Below are 8,612 nucleotides of genomic sequence, written 5' to 3'. Positions count from 1 at the left end.
GATTTGGAAGCTTGACTGAATGATTCTTAGCTGCTACTTTCTCTGAAATCTCTCTTGATATTGTTTCCTCCTGGATTGGAAAACTACATGTAAGAACCCACGTCTGAATTTACCTTTATGCCAAGGAGTGTGTTTATGAGATGTTACTATATTGGAACAGTTAATTAGTAAAGGTACTGTGTCTGTTATTCGGTTAAGTTTTCCAATAGTTGAGTTATTCTAAATTCCTCTTTCTTTTGTTTGCATTTTAAATAAATTGTGTTTTGCTTAATGATGAATAGTTTGGCTAGTCACATCACATCTGGAACATGTTCTTCACATTTACCTTTAAAATACGAAAAAGTTAGGGTCTAGGCTACCTTCTTAAAATATTTTTGGGGGGTTCGGTCTGGTCCACACCAATATGAACCACTGAATTTCACATTCAAAAGTTCCCTTTGTAAAGACAACAGTACTAATACTTCACTCAGAGAAAGTAAGAACTGCAGATGCTGGAGTCAGAGATAACACTGTGTGGAGCTGGAGGAATACAGCAGGCCAGGCAGCATGAGAGGAGCAGGAAAGTTGAGAAAATTCCTGACCCAAAACGTCAACTTTCCTGCTTCTCTGATGCTGCCTGACCTGCTGTGTTCCTCCGGCTCCACACCTGTGTTATTTAGAACCAATACTTCACCTTGTACTTAAAATGATTTGGATGTGAACATAGATATGGTTAGTAAATTTGCAGATGATACAAAAGTTGGAGGTGTAGTGGACAGTGAAGAAGATTACCTCAGAGTACAATAGGATCTTGATCAGATGGGCCAGTAAGCTGAGGAGTGGTAGATGGAGTTTAATTTGGATGAATGTAAGTACTGCATTCTGGAAAGGCAAATCAGGGCAGGACTTATACATTTAATGATAAGGTCCCGGGGAGTGTAGGTTCATAGTTTATTGAAAGTAGAGTCACAGGCAGATAGGATGGTGAAGAAGGCATGGGTATGCTTGCCATTATTGGTCGGTGCATTGAGTATAAGAGTTGGGACAGCTGTACAGGACATTGGTTAGACCACCATTGGAATACTGCGGGCATTTCTGGTCTCCCTGCTATAGGAAGGATGTTGTGAAACTTGAAAGAGTTCAGAAAAGATTTACAAGAACGTTGCCAGGGTTGGAGGGTTTGAGCTATAGGGAGAGGCTGAATAGACTGGGGCTATTTTCCTTGGAGTGTCGGAGGCTGAGGGACGATCTTTCAGCAGATTATAAAATCATGAGGGGCATGAATAGGATAAATAGACAGGCTAGGTGGATTGGCCGTGCTAATAGTGTTCAGGGATGTGTAGATTAGGTGGGTTATAGAGGGATGGGTCGGTGTGGACTTGTTGGGCCGAGGAGCCCGTTTCCACACTGTAGGGATTATATTAAAAAAAAGCTGGTCAGATGTGACCTCCCCCTAACAAAAACTATGCTGACTAATTAATCCCTGCTTCTCCAAACGCAGATTCATTCTGTCCCTTAAAATTCTTTCAAGTGGAGGTTAGAATGACTGGCCTGTAATTTTGTGTTTATCCCTTGCTCCCATCTTGAATGAAGTAAACACATTGGCTGACCTCCTTTGGCACCTCTCCTGTTGCCAGATAAGAATTAAAAATTTTTGCAAGCGCATGTACTACTTCCTCTCTTACTTCCTCTCAACAACCTGGGATAGATTTCATTCGGTCCAAGAGATTTCTATTTTAAGCCTGCCAGAGACTGAGAACCTCCTGTCTGACCATGCTAATTTCTTCAATTGTATCAGAGACCTTCTTGATTTCTGCACCCATATTGTCTCTCTCACTAGCGAACACCAACACAAAGTATTCATTTAGAACCGGACCTACATCCTTTAGCTCCACATGCAAATTACCATTGAGTCCTTAATGGGTCCTTTCCTTCATTATCCTTTTACCCTTAATGTACCTGGAAATAATTTAGGATTTTTCCTCTATTTTCCATGCTAGCATCCTATCGTATCTTCTTTTAGCTCTCTTAATCTCCCTTTTAAGTTCCCTCTTGCACATTGTCCTTTCGGGCTTCTGCTGTTTTGAGCCCTCAGTATCTGTCATAAGCTTCCCCTTTTCTCTTAATCCAATGCTGTATATTCATTGACATTCAAGATTCACAGGATTTGATAGTTCCACCGTTTTTCTTTAGTGGACTATGTTGATCCTGTACACTCCATATTTCCTTCTTGAATGCATCCCACTGTTCTGGGTTTCAAAAGTTGCTTTAATAACATGATGAAGTTTCTCTATCACCTGACATGTATGACATGTTTTACAGTAATGCACCACATCTTTATGAAGACCTGACCCATGTAAAGTTCGGGTTTATTGATGCTAGTGATTGCCGTGTATGCCCTGCTGCAGGAACTTCATCTGCTACTCGCACTATGTCCTTATGATATATGGATAGTGTCACTCTTTGTAGAATTTCCTCATCAGAACTCCATTTTCAATATAATAACACAACGGAACTCCTTCAGCCTCATCCTCAGTAGGAGCTGCCTATGCCAACTGAGTTAACTCTGGATCTGTTTCCTGAGCCTCAGTTAACAAAGACATGCCAAACAATTTTTGAATTAACCTCATTTTTAAATAGAGCTTCAGCCACGCTGAAATCTGCAGTGTCACTATGACCTCTGATAATGGACTTTCACCATTGCTCTGGTTACCACACACAATGGAAAAATACCTGTTCCTGCAACTGTTCAATCTCTTTAGCCACAACTGAACTTTCTGCAATTATAGGTGAAGCTAGAACTTTCACTCTTGTTAAATCATTCCCTCGAATATAAATAAACTCCATTCATAGGTCATTTCTTAACCACCCTAACTACCACAACAACAACAACAAAATCACACTCCAGTTGGGATTTGTTCCGTGGAACTGGTATATACTCTCCAACTATTCCATTTACCAACACTTTGGTTTTCAATTAATTCTTTAGAGGGAAAATGCCCTGCTTTCCCAGCAAGAGAGTTTGAGTAGTCCCTTCGTATAGTTATGGACTTGGCTGTTTCTTTTGAAGAGGAAGGGTTATTTTCCCTTTCATTAAAAACCTTTCATATCTCTCAGCTGCTTGATGTACTTCTTATCCACTCAGAGCAGTGTTTACCTCTGGTCTCTCAGTTGTTGTTAAAGCCATAAACTGATCAGTGGCCTTCTCCTTCTGAGTTTCCTCTTCAGGCTCGTTCTTACAAACTCCAGCAAGTCCAATGGGTTTCCATCTCAACTTCCGGCATTCTGAACGAATGTGCCCCACTTTGTTACAATGGAAACACTTCAGCTTCCAATTTCCATCTCTACCCTCAGTAGTTTCTCTTCTGATCTGAGGAGGAGTCCTCTGGACATTCACAGCTATTCATTCTTTATCTTGGCAATCTGTCTTCCATACAATCTCCCATTTTCTATCCCTTTAGAATTTATGAAAGTGGTAGGAAGAAAAAGCCTTGTTTTATGCATTAGCTCATAATCATCGGCCATACTGCAATCGGTCTAGCAATTACAATCTGTTGGTCCTCAACATTGTTCTTATTACAGAAAGTGGAGAGTTTTTAAATTCCTCAAAAAAAGCCCATCTTAAAGCTTTATATGTGGATTCAGCTTCTAAAGCTTGTATCTTCCTGTCAAAATTATTTTGCTTAACCTTCTTGAATTCATTATGGATTGGATCTGGCTGTTTCCTTAAATTCTGAAACCTTTGCCTCAGGCACTTAACCAATATAGTTTTCTTTATAGAGATAACAAGGTGTAGAGCTGGATGAACACAGCAGGCCAAGCAGCATCAGAGGAGCAGGAAAGCTGACGTTTCGGGCCTAGACCCTTCTTCAGTTTTTTTTATACTGTGATAATCCTGAGAAAAGGCCTCTGACAATGAAGCATAAAATTCCTGTCATTTAATAACAGGTTCAGTAACTCAGTTTGTATTCTACCAGGGCCTTTCAGTTTCTCGCCTCATTACAGCCTTGTTTCAAACATGCACAATTAAGCTGAATTCCATAGTTGAGGTGAGAGTGACTGCCCTTGACATCAAAACTGCATTTGGCTGAATGTGACATCAGGAAGCCCTAGAAAAACTGGAATCAATGTGAAAATAAAACAAAGAACTATAGATGCTAGAAATTTGAAAGAAAACAGAAAGTGCTAGAGAAACTAAGCAGGTTGAACAGCATTCTTGGATAGAAAACAGTTTTAACGTTTTAGGTTCAGTGACCCTTCTTCAGAACGCTTCAGGACTCAATGGGAATCAGGGGAAAATTCTCCTCTGGTTGGAGACAAAGCTGGCAGATAGGGAGATGGTAGTGGATGTTGGAGATCTGCATTCTCAGTTCCAGTACATCTCTGCAGGAATTTGCCAGTGTAGTGTCCTAGGCCCAACCATCTTCAGCTGCTTTATCAATGACCTTCCCTCCATCATAAGGTCATAAGTGGGGATGTTCGCCAATGATTGCACAATGTTCAGCACCATTCACAACTCCTCAGATATTGAAGCAGTCCATGTTCAAATGCAACAAGATCTAGACAATAATCAGTCTAGGACTGAAAAGTAGCAAACAATATTCACATCACACAAATGCCAGGCAATGACAATCTTCACCAAGAGAAAATGTAACCATTGCCCCTTGATGGGTGAATAAAAAGAAAATTAATTTGACTAAGTAATGTCCAGTCCACATTACATTGAATCATAGAATTCCTATCGTGTGGAAGCAGGCCATTCAGTCCCATGAGTCCACACTGACCCTTTAGAGAACATCTGACTCATACCTACCCCCCATACCCTAACCCTGTAACCCTATATTTCCCATGGCTAATCCACTGAGCCTGCATATCCATGGAAGACTATGGGAAATTTTGCATGGCACATCTTTGGACCGTGAGAGGAAATCAGAGCACCCAGAAGAAACTTATGCACTTCTGTGCAATTATTTTGTCCAGACATTTTCTCGAATGACATGAAAAATGCCGCCACATCTATTCCTTAAATGTTAGTAGAACGTGTACAAACTTAAACTTTTCCTTGCCGGACTTCTAATTATGCCTCAGATTTCCCCGAACAGGGCCTGTATCAGTATGTGACATCTGCTGTTTTAATTGCATTGTTTTAAGCCGGTTTTATATTCTCTTGTTTTCTTTCTCTCTTGTACTTGCACTTCTAATTCTAGTTTTCTCATTTCTATTCCGTCTTTTCATTTTCATATTTCTGAAGAAGGGTCCCGACCCGAAACGTCAGCTTTCCTGTTCCTCTGATGCTGCCTGACCTGCTGTGTTCCTCCAGCTCCACATTTTGTTATCTCTGACTCCAGCATCTGCAGTTATTGCTATCTCTTTTCATTTTCATAGCCTTGACCCTTTTCATGTTTTTGCCTGCTCTTTCTTTGTCTTTTTCTGCTCTTCTCTTTTATTTGCCCTCTCTAGTTTCTTTATTTTCTCTTCCTTCTCAAGTCCCAACCCGAAACATCAACTTTCCTGCTCCTCTGATGCTGCCTGGCCTGCTGTGTTCCTCCAGCTCCACACTGTGTTATCTCTGACTCCAGCGTCTCCAGTTCTTACTATCCCTCTACATCCACCCTGTCATGGCCTGGAAGAACAAAGGGATTACCTCTCATTCTTCAAAATGCTAGAGATTGCAGGCCTAGTTTCTTCAGTCTCTCTGACATGAATAGAGGGGCAGAAGGTGGCCATTTGGTCCCTCCAGCATTTCCTGCCATTCAGTGTGATCATGGGCGATCTGTGATCAAATTCCATAGACCCTAGGTTCACCAGACCCGAAACGTTAACTCTGACTTTTTCTTCACTGGTGCTGCCAGACCTGCTGAGCTTTTCCAGCAACTTCTGTTTTTGTCCCTAGACCCATCTTTGCCTCATATCCCATCCACCTTTTATTAATAAAAAACCATCAACCTCAGTTTTAGATGTAACATTTGAGCTGGCAGCAATTGATGCAGGTGGAACTGAGTGTTTCAAATTTCTACGAAACTTTGCCAGGACTTTGGACCATGCCACATACAGTTTGTAAAATATGAGAGTTTGCACAGGTAGATTATCTTAAACACAGCTCCACCTCAGCGTCAGAATAACCCAGTACATGCAACTTGGCTTAATGATGCCTCATTCAACTTCCCTGGGAGAGCATAACTAAATTTAACAACCAGGATGGGACATGGGGGTTATAACAGTGTGGCCTACTGAGTGCCCAGGAGAGAGGTTGAAAACAATGTTAGTCTCTGGCACCCGTACCTTTTTGGGTGGGGAATCATAGTCTCAGAGTAATATAGCATGGAAACAGGCCCTTCGGCTCAAAGTGGTCCATGCCGACCACGGTGCCCACTCAGCTAGTTCCAACTGCCTACATTTGGTCCGTATCCCTCTAAACCCTTCCCATCCATGTACCTATCCAGATGTTTTTTACATGTTGCTATTGTACCTGCCTCAATCACTTTCTCTTGCAGCCCATTACATATACGCACCACCCTCTGCCTGAAGCAGTTGCCTTCAGGTTCTTCTTAAATTTTTCCGCTCTCACCTTAGACCTATGCCCTCTGGTTTTTAATTCCCCATCTGTGGGAAGCTGTATGCATTCATCCTATCTATGCCCTTCATGATTTTATACACCTCAGTAAGGTCACCCCTCATTCTCCTACATTTCAAGGAATAAAATCCTATCTTGGCCAATCTCTCCGTATAACTCAGGCCTATTAGTCCTGACAACATCCTCGTAAATCTTCTTTGCACACTTTCCAGTTTAACTATGTCTTTCTTATAACAGGATGACCAAAACTGTACACAATACTCCAAGTGTGTCCTCACCAATGACTTATACAACTGTAACATAAGGTCCCAATTATTATACTCAATGCCTCGACCGATGAAGGTAAGCATGCTAAATGCCTTCTTCACCACCCTGTCCGTCTATAATGTCGCTTTCAACTAACTATCTACTTGTACTCCTAGGTCCCTCTGTTCTACAAAACTCTTCAGGACCCTAGAAATTTACAGTATAAGTCCTACCTTGGTTTGACTTTCCAAAGTGCAACACCTCAGACTTATCTGCGTTGAATTGCATTTGTCAAACCTCAGCCCACTTCCCCATCTGATCAAGATCCCTCTGTAATTTTTGATAACCTTCCTTGCTATCAACAACACCTCCTAATTTTGTATCATTTGCAAACTTATTAATCATGCCTTGTACATTCACATCTAGATCATTTACGTAAATAACAAATAACAAAGATCCCGGCACCAACCCCTGTGGCACACCATTAGTCACAGGCCTCCAGTCCGAGAAACAACCTTCAACCATAACCCTCTGCTTCCTACCGTGGAGCCAATTTTGAATCCAATTAGCTAGCTCTCCCTGGATCCCATGCAACCTTACCTATGATTAATCTGCTGTGCCGGACCTTGTCAAAGGCCTTATTAAAGTTCACATAGACAACATCCACTGCCTTACCCTCGTCCATTCTCTTTGGTTACCTTTTCAAAATAACTCTTAAAAAGTTGTGAGGTCTCGAGCAATGCTGCATTCTCTCTGGTACCTCAGTATGTTGGAAAACCAGCTCCGTGTGCATGCAGCTGTGGGACAGAGGACTAGCGTCAAGATTCAATTATCCTGGAGCGATTCCCTGTGGCTATTGGTTTGGACAGGCAGTTGCAGTCTGGGAAACATAGCCCAACTTTGACACAGACCCACCCAACCACACAGAGGCACTTACCACTGAAGGATACTGGGTAAGTGGAGCGGATTGTGAATAAGTGTATGTATGAGACAGAGGGAATATGTGTGTGAGAGAGATTGAGTGAGGGTGTGCATGTGTGCGTGTGTGTGTGTGAGAGAGAGAGAGAGAGAGTCAGTGAGAGAGATCGTGTGTGAGTGAGAATGTGTGTGTACGAGAAAGAGACAGTGTGATAGAGTATGTGTGTGAGTGAGAGACTGTGTGTATGACACTGTGTGAAACAGTGTGTGTGTGAGAATGTGAGTGAGAGTGCGTGTGTGAGAGAGAGAGAATGTGTGTATGTGAGATATTGTGTACGTAAAAGACAGAGTGAGTCCGAGAAAGAGTGTGTGTGAGAAAATAATTTCTAAATGATAACCCCTATTTCTAGATTCTCCCACAAGAGGAATGATGCTTTCAATATCCATCTGGTCAAGATCCCTCAGGATCTTATGTGTTTCAATTAAGTCACTTCTGACAAAGAAATAGGATCCAGAATAAATATCTAAATTGAATTGAAGGAGAGACATACACAAGATTTTGGGAAAGGTGAGGAGAGCAGAATTAATTGGGTAGCTCTTTCAAAGAACTCATGGGCTCAATAGACTTGATAACCTTCATTTGTGCTGTAAAACTCTGTAATTCCACCAATGTAAAGGAATAGTACTGAAGGAACAGTACTTTTAGTGCTACATGTTCTGAAAACATCAGGGCAGGAATGAATGAACTAAGGTGCTCTTTGGATGTCTCCCATCTGTCACCACCCCAACCAAACACCCCCACCCACACCCACACCCACACCCACCCCCAAGAATACGTGAGGTAAATACGTCATCAAAGGCTGTTGCTTTTGCAGAGAAAGGCTCATACACGTTA

The sequence above is a fragment of the Rhincodon typus genome, chromosome 7 (assembly GCF_021869965.1).
Source record: "Rhincodon typus isolate 14 chromosome 7, sRhiTyp1.1, whole genome shotgun sequence".
Taxonomy (NCBI): domain Eukaryota; kingdom Metazoa; phylum Chordata; class Chondrichthyes; order Orectolobiformes; family Rhincodontidae; genus Rhincodon; species Rhincodon typus.
This window is presented reverse-complemented; position numbering follows the sequence as displayed.